The following is a 13,024-nucleotide window of genomic DNA, read 5'->3' as shown; positions in this document are numbered from 1 at the left end:
TGCTGATGGCCTCAGGATGTTTTTGTTTTTGTCTTTGTTTTTTATTTAAATATAATGCTAATTTTTCTAGTACTCAGAAGTCATTTGTTTGCTAGCAGGTACTCTGTTACATCCAGAAGCAGAAGTCTGGAACATTCATTTTTAGCATCTAAAATTAGTAGACCCAAGTAAAGCATTAGCATTTGTGGGGGGAAAACAAAACAGAACAAAACAAAACATTAGTTGAACTAACTAGAATCTTATTTCCTTATCCCAAATTTTAGTACAAATCAGAAATATCTCAAGCATCTACTGGGGCGCCTGGGTGGCTCAGTGGGTTAAGACTCTGCCTTCGGCTCAGGTCATGATCTCAGGGTCCTGGGATCGAGTCCCGCATCGGGCTCTCTGCTCAGCAGGGAGCCTGCTTCCCTCTCTCTCTCTCTCTACCTGCCTCTCTACCTGCTGGGATCTCTCTCTCTGTCAAATAAATAAATAAAATCTTTAAAAAAAAAAAAATGCTAGTTCTCTTGATCTTAATGACTCTGCCTTTGGACTGTGTCATTTTATTTTCCTGGAAGATAATTTTTTATAACACTGCGCAGGATAGTATAATCATTGAATTTTACCTTAACTTTTCAGATGTAAGTTGGTTTCTTTAACATACATTATTTACCAACACAAACTACAGAAAATTACTGAATTTAAATTTAATACAGTATTTTGTAATTATATCAGAGTTTGTAGAGAGTTTCTTGCAAGTTATTAAATTTACTTTACAAATGTTTCAATTTGATTTAATAACAATGAATGGTTTCCCAATGTTGTTTCTGTGATTAACTATAAATACCACTTAGGAAGATGGATTGAAAAGTAAGTGATGGGGTGCCTGGGTGGCTCAGTGGGTTAAGCCGCTGCCTTCGGCTCAGGTCATGATCTCAGGGTCCTGGGGTCGAGTCCCGCATTGGGCTCTCTGCTCAGCAGAGAGCCTGCTTCCCTCTCTCTCTCTCTCTGGCTGCCTCTCCGACTACTTGTGATTTCTCTCTGTCAAATAAATAAATAAAATCTTTAAAAAAAAAAAAAAAAAGAAAAGTAAGTGAAATTCAACTTCCAGATAAACCAATATGGATAACAAATTTATAAAAATATCCAATAAAATACCAGTTCCTTAACGTTAAGTCTATCTTCAAATACAATAGATGCTTGTTAAAATACTAAACTGGATTATCATAATAATTTCTCTATTTTAAACAGCTTTAATTATAATTTTAAATAATTTCTTGGCCAATTATGCACCAGTTGTTTGTATAGTTAAAATACTGTGAAAATGCTTTGAGTTTTGCTGTTAATATAGTTAAAATTTTAATGAACCAAAGCTTCAGGGATTACATAGAAAAAGTTATTACAGGAAACTCAGTATTTTCTCTAATTCACCAGTTATTATTCCATAAATAATACATTGAGTTCTTGTACTTTTCAAAAATATTTTATTTTTTATTTAGACGAACAAGTGAGAGAGAGTGAGAGAGAGAGCATGAGCTGTGGGAGAAGGGAGAAGGATAAGCAAACTCCTCCCTGACCAAGGAGCTCAGGGCGGTCACAACCCACTGAGCCATCTAGGCGCCCCACACATTGAGCTCTTAAATTTGGTTCTATCCTATCACTTGGTCAATGCTTGATTAACTTTTTTTGGAAACTTTAAACCTGCATTAATTGCTTAACAAGGTAAGGGCAAATTTTCTTGACTTTCATTCCAGATTATTTCTTTTGTTTCTTTCAGGTAATACCACCATTTGAAAACTAATTTTTCATCCAACAGATATCACAATTTTCCTTAATTTTTTAAAAAATTTCTTGTTTATAGCCACATAATTCAGTTTACATTTTTCTTACTGTCCAAGTTTTCTTACGGAAATCCTAGAACAACACATACTTTTTTCTCTGTAGGTATTTGGAAAACAGTTAACACTCCGTATAAATGCTTAGAATTCTTATTTTTAAAAATCTGGAAAGATAATTATTAGCAATAAAAAATTAGAACAAAACCCCTAGGGATAAAAATATATGTTTATAAAAAATAAAAAATTAATAAAAAATATAAAAATAAATTAAAAAATTAGAACAAAGATTTTTCTTTCCCTATTCAAGGAAGCTATGAAACTAATGGTTGCTGAGTATATTCCAGGGAAAGAATAAAGTAATTTTGTTGGAAAAGAAATATGACTTTGCATTTGCTCTACCACTTTGGTAGATATGATTCTGCCTTTATTATTTACCCCACCTCGAAAGATCATACTTAATTTGTTTTTTTTGAGTATCATTATCACATATTATCAATTTAATTAACATTGAGTCTTTTTAAGGGAAGCTTCCACTCAACAATGGCTAAAATAATTCAAATTTAGTATCCTTGCTTTTAGCAATATTTAACTTAAATAAAAAACATAAAGCCAAAAAGTATTCAGTTTATATCAGAAATGATTTATATATACAGCATTTTTGCTATATCAAAACATAAATGCTTTTCTTTATAGGTTTAATTCGAACACTAGTTAGTGGTTAAAATAGAATAAACATTAGTTTCTAATTTAATATATATCTATTTCTACTTATATTTGGTTAATTGCACAATTTAGTGATTCTTAAGTATTAGGAAAATAGAAACTGCATTATATTGGTCATTAGATTGGCATTTGGAAGAGTTATTTAAATAAAGGTGGGGCACCTGGGTGGCTCAGTGGGTTAAAGCCTCTGCCTTCGGCTCGGGTCATGATTCCAGATTCTGGGATCCAGCCCCGCATTAGGCTCTCTGCTCAGCGGGGAGCCTGCTCCCCTTTCCCTCTGCCTGCCTCTCTGCCTACTTGTGATCTCTCTGTCTGCCAAATAAATAAATAAAATATTTAAAAAAATAAATAAAGGGAATATGTCACATAACTAACATATGTGAATCTCTGAAAGAGAAAATATATTTTGTCACTTAAAAATTTTAATAGTACAACAATATCACTGCCTGTAGAACTATGCAGATAATGCAATAGATTGTTATAAAGTAACAGAGACCCAGGAGGAAATCATGGTTTTGAGCCCCTTATAACTACCTCTGATAACAGTTCAGTGTGCACTAGGATTACGTATTTTGCAGTAAGTAAACATTGGAAGCACAGAGGGTCAAGATTATGAATTTGGAAAATTTTAGTGCTGTTGTCTGTGAAAGATCTTTTCATATTAGGATACTTTTTAAGCATCTGCAAGCATCATTGTGAATTACATAGAAATATGTAATTTACCAAATGCTTTCTGAGTAAAGAAGAGGTTGTTCTAGGAATTTAATTGACAACTTGAGATACAAGATGAACTATTATAGAATAAGCAGCAATGTCTAGGAATGAACAAAATATAGTGACAAAAAATGTGTAAGACTAGGGTACCTGGGTGGGTCAGTTGGTTAAGCAGCTGCCTTCAGCTCAGGTCCTGAACCCAGGGTACTGGGATGGAGTTCCCTGCTCTGCAGGGACCCTGCTTTTCCCTCTTCCTCTTGCCTGCTTCTCCCTCTGCTTGTGCTCTCTCAGTCAAATAAATAAATAAAATCTTTTTAAAAAAATGTGTAAGACTATTTTAAGTTTCTTTGGTATTACTGTTAAGAAGTTTAACAAGGAAAAGGATCTGATCTAGAAACTTGAGAAAATTGATCTTTATTTGTTAAGCATAAAAATGAATAATAATGTAAAATTTTAAATTCTTTCAACAGAATTTTATGAACATTGGTCTATGGGGTCAGAAGATTCATGTTTTAGGAGCTAATCGAATAGTCTTTAAAACATTAAATATACTTTTTGGTAATATGAACTCATCTAGTATTCTCATAAATGTAATATTTTGGCTATGTTTAGATCTCATGAATCTGGGGATTGCACATGTGAAACAATTTGTATTACTGCAGAGGTGAAGCTCATAGTTAATTCTCCTCAGTTCATTCATTCACAAATATTTGTTCAACACCTACCCTATGCCAAAGTATTTTTCTAAGTGCTGCAAATAAGCTGAGAACTCCTTGCCCTTGAGGAGCTTACAATAGAGATTGAGGGCTGGAAATGAATGAGATAATTTCAGATGTTAACAAATGTTATGGAGTAAACAAAAACAGCTGAGAGAATACAGACGGGCTGCAGGAGGGGTAGTACCAATCTAGTGAATTGCTCAAAGGTTAAGTATTTCTCAGGAGGTGACATTGGAACTGAGAGCAGAATGAAGAGAAGTGAACCAGGGAAGATCTACGGGAAGATCATCCTTGATAAGGCTGAGCAAGTGAGCTGGAAATGAGCTAAACATGTCTGAGACATTAAAACATGCCCAAATGTTAAATAGGTTTAGTCAGTACAATCTAAAAAATGACCTCGATCCACCATCAGAAGAATAATTGTGGTGATAACATGTGCTTACATTCCCTGTGAACAGTAAAGTAGGCTTTGCTATAGATACAATCTTTCTTCTATATATCCTTTAAAGTACAACAAAATAATTTGGAAACAGCTGTTACTCTCCATTTTAATAATCCTTTTTCAATATAACAGGTAACAAAGTGACAAAACATCTATTGAGAATCCATAATGTGTGCCTCTGTTCCGATGACTGTCTCCAGAAGTAATTATACATAACAGCTTTCACTCAAGTCAGTCAGTTATTAATTTTAAGTACCCATGGGAAGGTTGTAGCATTCGATAGGAGCTGTGAGGAATGCCAAATACAAATACATTTTATATGTTAACGGGGGGGACAAAAATGAAGTACGTTTTATGCCACCATGATGCTGAAGTAATTTTTCTCGAATTTTCTTATTTTTGAGATGGAACATGTGAAGGATAAGTTGGGTGGCAGTTGGAAATGTGAGTCTGTCTGAAGTTTTTTCACTGATATTTTTTATGATAGCCAGTGTGTGGTGATAAAAAAAAATGTAAACCATCTTTTGTTGGTTTTATTATTGCTTTTATATTCTCAACTGATACACTTTTTTATTACCTGCATAAGGTGACTTTTGCTGCTACTGTCCCACTATTGGTATGCCATTATGTACCTTATTGAGTTGTAATACCACTAGTTAATACATGGGTAGTTGGTTTGAAATAAATATTAGCTACTAAGAATATGTTTATATTTATTGCAATTTATTTCAATTAGATTGCTTTTGACTACAGTGTGTGTGTGTGTCTGTGTATCTCTGTGTGTGAAACTAGGGCCTGCAATGTCTACTAGAATGAAGTAAAAGTGATAAAAAATTATTAAACTTTAATTCTGGAGCAGTTCTTTACTTTTTCTTTTTCTTTTCTTTTCTTTTTTTTTTTTTTTTAAAGATTTTATTTATTTATTTATTTGACAGAGAGAGAGAAAGACAAAGAGGGAGAAGCAGGCTCTCCCCTGAGCAGGGACCCCGATATGGGGCTCAATCCCAGAACCCTGGGATCAGGACGGGAGCTGAAGGCAGACACTTAATGGCCCAGCTGCCCAGGAGCCCCTCTTTTTTTTTTTTTTTTTTTTAATGTAACTTCTCATTGGATTGAATTTTTCTGTGTAGAATATTTGATAACTGAGTTATGATATCCTACCATTTGGAAAGAGTCATATACCATTTCTTCTTCCTTCCCCTCTCCGTACTTAAAATACTAAGTGGGAACCTGGGGTGTCTGGGTGGATCCGTCTGTTAAGCCTCCCACTCTTGATTTACGATCAGTTCATGATCTCCTGGTCCTGAGATTTATCCCCACCTGGCACTCTGCAGTGAGTATAGAGCCTGCTTAAGATCCCGTCTCTCATACTCACCCCCTCACCCTGCCATCCCTTGCACTGGCTTCTTTCTCGCTAAAACAAAACAAAAAAAACACAAAACAAACACACAAAAAAACTAAGGGGGGGATCATGATGGAGCTCAGAAAAGGAAAAAAAAAAGTGTCTTACATCATATGAAGTGTTGCCTAATTCATCAAGGTAGTGCCTACACAGAGATTTGGAACCAGTCTTAACTAGTGAAAATGCATGTTTAAGATGACAGACTGTGTGATATAAGAGACTTGTCTCTGGAGTCAGATGGGTGCAGTTTTATATTATGGCTCAAGATCTGATTCAAATATTACTTGTCCTCAGAAAATTTGCATAAGCTTTCTGAGCTTATATCTTCAGGATATAAAAACAAACAAACAAACAAACAAACAAAAACCTTGACAAAGTTAACTTCAAATAGCCAATATTCAATGATGTTAGATTTCATTACTGTCGTTTTTCACAAATCATGGAATTTCCCCTCTGCAAATATTTTTCCCAAACCAGATTTGTCTCACTCTCACCACACTCACTAAATATCAAAAATTTGATGTTTGGGATCTGGATTATCTCCATGTAATCAGGATTAACATGTACTTCACAGCACCTTGTGCTAAAAGATCAGATCACTGATACAAAGTACAATTAATCAAAAACATTTTTAAGCAGCCAAAATAATCCACTTCAAGTATATAACCTTTGTACAATTTGATCCAAGGCTAGATAAATAAATAAATAACAGTTTTAGACTTAGAACATTCTTTTCTGATAAATATCATTTCTGCCAAATGCGTAGAGATGAAAATTTGAATTCTATTTACTGATTCATATCTTGTATGTTGCTGTTCTGAATTGCTTATACAGTATCAATTGAAGTGCTTTCAAAAAGGCCTCTGTATCTGTCTTGCAGTTTATTTCTAATGGTGAATGAACTATAAAATTGCAGATATCTTCAATTACTTTCACAAAAGAGAAAGGCAACTGGATGTGCTTTGGAGAGACTGACGATTTGAGGGTCCATAACACGATCTGCCTGCATCCAGATATGGTCAGTTCAATTTCTAGGATATCACTGCTCCTTTCAGCATATCAATATTTCTTACAGAATGAAAGAAAAATAAAATTCAGTCATTTCAGTTTAGTAAGGTATAGTGATTTCTTAGTTTATAGCTCTACTTTTCTTTGTTTCTATAGGGTCAAGATCATGCAATAAAGCTTAGTGGTCAGAGTCCACCACCTGTGGAAAAAACATTATCAGGAATTTGAACAAAACAGTATAAACCACAGGTTGCTATGTATCATGTGAGAGTGGATGTTTCCATACATAAAGAAATATTAATTATATTTCAGAAATAGTATAAAATTGTGAATTTTGGCCTGATGATTTAGATGATTTTTTGATCTCCTGAGAATCTTTTTATTGATGAGACAGAAATGAAAGTGGTCATTAACTTGTGCAACACTGAAAATGGTACATGAACGGGAGGAAGTGAGTACCATGTATCATTTTGGATAATGATGAAGGTTAATATATGACTCTGAGACACTGACTTAACAAGGATATCAAGTATTATTTCATAATATATTCTAAGTCTCCCCGCATTTCTCTACAGACCATATTTAATGCCAAATGATAAATCGCAGTTACTACAATGAGATTTCATATGCTAGATTGCATTAAAATCTGAGAGCATTCAGGCCATATAGCTGACCATTGGGAGGATACTTGTATATAAAGGATGCTTAATAGGAGAGCCAAATTTCTGAGCACTTACATTTTGACTATTTGAATTTTTGCAAGAAATAGAAGAGCAAGAGGAATACTAGATACAGTTTTGGAGTAATTTTAAGTGACTTGCTCATTAATGTGAAATATTGGGTATGATATACTCATATAAAAATAATACCATTCACTTCATAACTGAAACCCCTTGTAAGAAACACCTTTTATTTCCAGACAATCTTGGCCGTCAGGGCAACCTAAGTCAAAGAGAAATTTAAGATTGATAAAATACAGCTTTGGTGCAGACTTCATGAATTGACAGAGATGTAGCTGTAAAAAAAGGAGAAAAGGGATCTTTATAGATTTGATATGAATGTAGGGAACCAGTGATCCAATAATATGAAGGAAGAAGGTATTTAGATATATAAGCTAAAGAGATTCATCTTCCTGTTAGTATTATTGAAAGTATATTAATAAATGGCTTGAAAAAATACCTAATTGACAAGGATTATGCATACCAATTTATATCCCATCCAGGTACAACCACTTACCATATTTCATTGCATATTTTAATAATAAAGATAGGCAATTGCATTTACTTATTTTTTGTGGGTAAGTACACAGATTTCAGGTCCTAGTTGTTATTTTGGACTTTTTTTGTTTGTTTGTTTTGTTTTGCTTTGTTCTTTGGAAAAGTCCCTAGAATCACAGTGATAGCAGTTGGAAATAGTTAGAGATAAGTTGCCCTGGCGATGAGTTTCTTAATTGAATCAGTTGAAGATAAAATAAGATAATTGAGATAAATTACATGTTATATGGATTCAGAGAAGAGATGCTATTGGCATTCTCCTTTTAATATGCCAACTTAATTGCTAAGGATTATATGCGAATTAATGATAATTTTTCCACTTTCTTTTTCTAATATTTCACTTTAAAAATGGAGTATTCACGGGGCGCCTGGGTGGCTCAGTGGGCTAAAACCTCTGCCTTCGGCTCAGGTCATGATCCCAGGGTCCTGGGATCAAGCCCCACATTGGGCTCTCTGCTCATCAGGGAGCCTGCTTCCTCTCTCTCTGCCTACTTCTCTGCCTATTTGTGATCTGTCTGTCAAATAAATAAATAAAATCTTAAAAAAATAGAGTATTCACAATTATATAATATAAGCTACTTATAGTATACATCTTTAACATATTTATAAAAATGTTGATGATTACAAATTTATATGTATACATATACATAAGTTTTTTAGTTTCTGTGACTAAATTTAGATAAGCATGATAAAATCTTAAACCATATGTCTTTATTTATTTGATTTCTGTGTTCATGTGTTCCCTTAGGCAAAAGCATATATGTGTACACATTTACATTTACAGTTCAAACAGTGACAGAATAAATTGATGTGAATTGTTGCTGCCTTCAGTTCATGGAAATATAGCAAGATTTCTGTGCTGCCAGTCTGCTCCATTGCCAAATTGGGTATCATGTCAAATGTTTGTCTTCCAATTTCAAACTGAGAGCCAGCTTTCTATCTTTTCTTAATGCAAAATATATGCTAAAGTCCATCTCAGCCTAGTTGCATCAATGACCATTTTCTTTTTGCATGGCACTTAATCTTATTATGTGTGGGGATAACACAGAGGGATATGTGGGGATATCTCCACATGGGGATAACAAGGAGATGAAAGATAGGAGATGATACCCCAAGAAGATTTGATTTAGCAATATAGAGTGACTATGTAAAAGTGTAGGAAGTGGTTTGGAGTGGGAGAGTAGAGTATGGCTTCAATTATGCTAGAAAATAAGAAAAAAATGTATTTATGGGAAGTGTAGGACTGAACTGAATTAGATATATATAGGTAAACTTCACTTTAAAATTTTATCAGGAGTATAAGATATGAATGTAGTCACAAATAAATTGATACTATTACACTAATTGAGTGAAATAAATAGAAATTAGATCTGGCCTCACAGACAAATCTAGAATGGGTGAATTAGTCAGTTGTAGCTTCATCCTAGTTTTCTGACTCCTAAGACATGAAATTGAGCAATTCATTTTGGTCATGGTGGTGGTAGTACTCCCATTTGAGAGAAGAGAATCTATAAGTGAATGTGTAAATAAGGATCAATAAGATTTAATGATGAAATGCCTATAGCTTGTTTCCTGTAGAAGTAGGTCAAGTGCAAAATCAAAATTGTATTTTATTTAAACTGGTGTGTTTTTTTAGTTTAAGCTGGTGAATTAAAACCACTCTAGATAAAATTTATGTATCACTTCTGATATCAAATTGAGAGCCAGCTTTCTATCTTTTTGCCTAGACTGGGAATTCATTGCCTATAATGATTAATTAATTGCCCACTTTTCCTTTTCAGTCTATCTGTGCTTCTTAAACTAGATACTCATACAAAGAGTAAAATAAGTATAATGCATTTCCTGGGAATTTGAATTAAAAAAAGAGCCATAGTTTTATGCTGAATCAGACATCAATACATTATAGAATAAAACTCAGAAATACAATACATTTTAAGACAAGCCTTGTGATATCAAAAATATATTATTTTGTGCTCCCAAGCTCCCTAAAGTTCTAGTTTGAGCAATGGAATGTTTTCTTATGTATTTGGGGCTTGTCTGTTTAGGGAAAAAAATTTTATGGCATAACTGTATTCTCTTACTCTTCCCTATTCTCATCACATTCAATATTCAACAAATATTTATGGTGTGTGCTAGTGTTTACAATATCCTGTTATTCTTTCCTTACCTGGCTTGCAGGAAAATACATTTTGCAGCTTTTTTGAAATCAATCAGGATCGTATGACTAGTTCTGGTCAATCAAATATGAAATAAAATGAAAAATGTTATTTCTATTCTGGGACTAAGAAAACATGCTTTACAATTATACAGGATTCCCTGTTCTTTACTTCAGGAACAGAGGAAACTGGGAACTTCAGTTGGTACAGCTAAAGGTCACGGTGGGAGGGGCGCCTGGGTGGCTCAGTGGGTTAGGCCGCTGCCTTCGGCTCAGGTCATGATCTCAGGGTCCTGGGATCGAGCCCCGCATCAAGCTCTCTGCTCGGCAGGGAGCCTGCTTCCTCCTCTCTGCCTGCCTCTCTGCCTGCTTGTGATCTCTCTCTGTCAAATAAACAAATAAAATCTTAAAAAAAAAACAAAAAAAAACAAAGGTCACTGTGGGAGCAGAGTACCACATTAACTTGTAAATGAACACATTTATAGAACTTATTGAATGAGCAAAAGATAAATTTTGTTATTTTAAACCACTCAGATTGGGGTTTCATTTAAAGCATTGTAACCTAACAAATAAAAGCATTGCTATGTTTCAGGCACAGTTTCATGTCCTTGGCCAATTAAGAACGAAAATGAGACAAAGATCTCTCCTCTGCTGGAGTTTAATGCAAACAGGATCACATTTGTAGTAAGGTATTAGAGATAAATAAAGGGATTGAAGAAGAGGAGAAAAAAAAAAAAAAGAGGATAATTAACATAGTGGTTATGGTAGGTAGAAAAACGACCACCCTAAGATGCTATGTTGTAATAACTGATGACTGGGAGTATGCTGCCTTCCATTTCAAAAGGGACATTCCAGATGTCATTAAGTTAAGGATTTTGAAATGCAGAGCTTATTCTGGGTTTATCCAGGTGGGTTAAATAAAATTATAAAAGTCTGTGTAAGAGTTGCAGAGGAGTCAGTCAACTAAGGAGGTGTACGCTGGTGACAAATTTTGGAGTGATACAGAGACATGAGCCAAACGATGTTGTGGCCTCTAGAAGCCAGAAAGGGCAGGGAAATAGTTCGATCCTTAGAGGATCCAGAAGAATGCAGCTTTGCCAACCCATTTTAGATCTCTGACCTGCTGAACTGATGAGATAATATACATTTGTGTTGTTTTAAGCTACTAATTTTATGGTAACTTATTTTTTTTTAAGTTTTTATTTATATATTTGACAGAGGGAGAGAGATCACAAGCAGAGGGGAGGGGTAGAGGGAGAAGCAGACTCTTCAGTGAGCAGCAAACCTGATGCAGGTCTCAATCCCAGCACTCTAGGATCATGACCTAAGACAAAGGCAGACGTTTGACCCACTGAGCCACCCAGGTCCCTTTTGTGCTAGTTTATAGCAACAGTAGGAAACAAATGTAATTACTTAAGAAGAAGTGCTGCAAGCCCAGGTAACATTCCCTTGCTGCCAAACTGAGCCCTTGTCTTCAAGGTACACCATCGCCATTGATCGACCTTGTAATATGTGTAGATTATGATAATGGGTTTGGGTGTTTGGGGAGAAATACTAGTAACTCTTTCCAATGTTCAGCCCCATTACCCTTTCTCATACTCAGAGACATTTGTTTGTTTGCTTGTTAATAGCAAGACCAAAAACTCAGTCTACTTAGGTGCTTTGTTTTGTTTTGTTTTGTTTTAGTATTTATAATTGCTTATGCTCATGCCTTGAGATTCTTCTCCCTTCTCCAACACCAATCTGAATTTATACAAGAAGGGTTTTCACCAACTCTCCAGTCCTATGAGAGTTTCCAGAAATAATTAAAAGAAATACCCATTTAGAAGCATTTACTTTTGGAAATCAGATAGTAGATAACTAAAAAAGTTATAAATTGTTCAAGTTTCTAAGATACTTAATTGCTGGTCTATTTTTAAGGGTTCTCATTGACATCTTAGTTGAAAGATAATATTAGGTTTTTGTCCTTGGTTTTTGAAGCTTTCATTTAAAATTGATCCTCTTCCTACAAAATGAAATTAGATCTAAAGGTATTATAAAGTGGAGAATTAGTGCTTCCTAGGTTAATGGCAATTAACACTACAAGTTTGGGTAAAACTCAGCTCATCATGAATGGGAGAAGATATTGACAAATGACACTACAGACAAAGGGTTGATATCCAAGGTGTATAAAGAACTCCTCAAACTCAACACACACCAAACAGATAATCACATCAAAAAATGGGCAGATGACATGCACAGACATTTCTCCAAAGAAGACGTACAAATGGCTAACAGACACATGAAAAAATGTTCATCATCATTGGCTATCAGGGATTTTCAAATCAAAACCACAGTGAAATACCACTCTACACCAGTAAGAATGGCCAAAATTAACAAGACAGTAAACAACATGTGTTGGAGAGGATGTGGAGAAAGGGGAACACTCTTACACTGTTGGTGGCAATGGAAGTTGGTGCAGCCACTTTGGAAAACAGTGTGGAGATTCCTTAAGAAATTAAAACTAGAGCTTCCCTATGACCCTGCAATTGCACTACTGGGTATTTACCCCAAAGAAACAGATGTAGTGAAAAGAAGGGCCATCTGTACCCCAGTGTTCAAATCAGCAATGGCCACAGTCACCAAACTGTGGAAAAAACCAAGACGCCCTTCAGTGGATGAGTGATAAGGAAGATGTGGTCCATATACACTATGGAGTATTATGCCTCCATCAAGAAGGATGAATACCCAACTTTTGTATCAACATGGATGGGACTAGAAGAGATTATGC

This window comes from Mustela lutreola, chromosome 2 (genome assembly GCF_030435805.1).
Source record: "Mustela lutreola isolate mMusLut2 chromosome 2, mMusLut2.pri, whole genome shotgun sequence".
Taxonomy (NCBI): Eukaryota; Metazoa; Chordata; class Mammalia; order Carnivora; family Mustelidae; genus Mustela; species Mustela lutreola.
The sequence above is the reverse complement of the archived record's forward strand: the minus strand, read 5'-3'. Positions refer to the sequence as shown.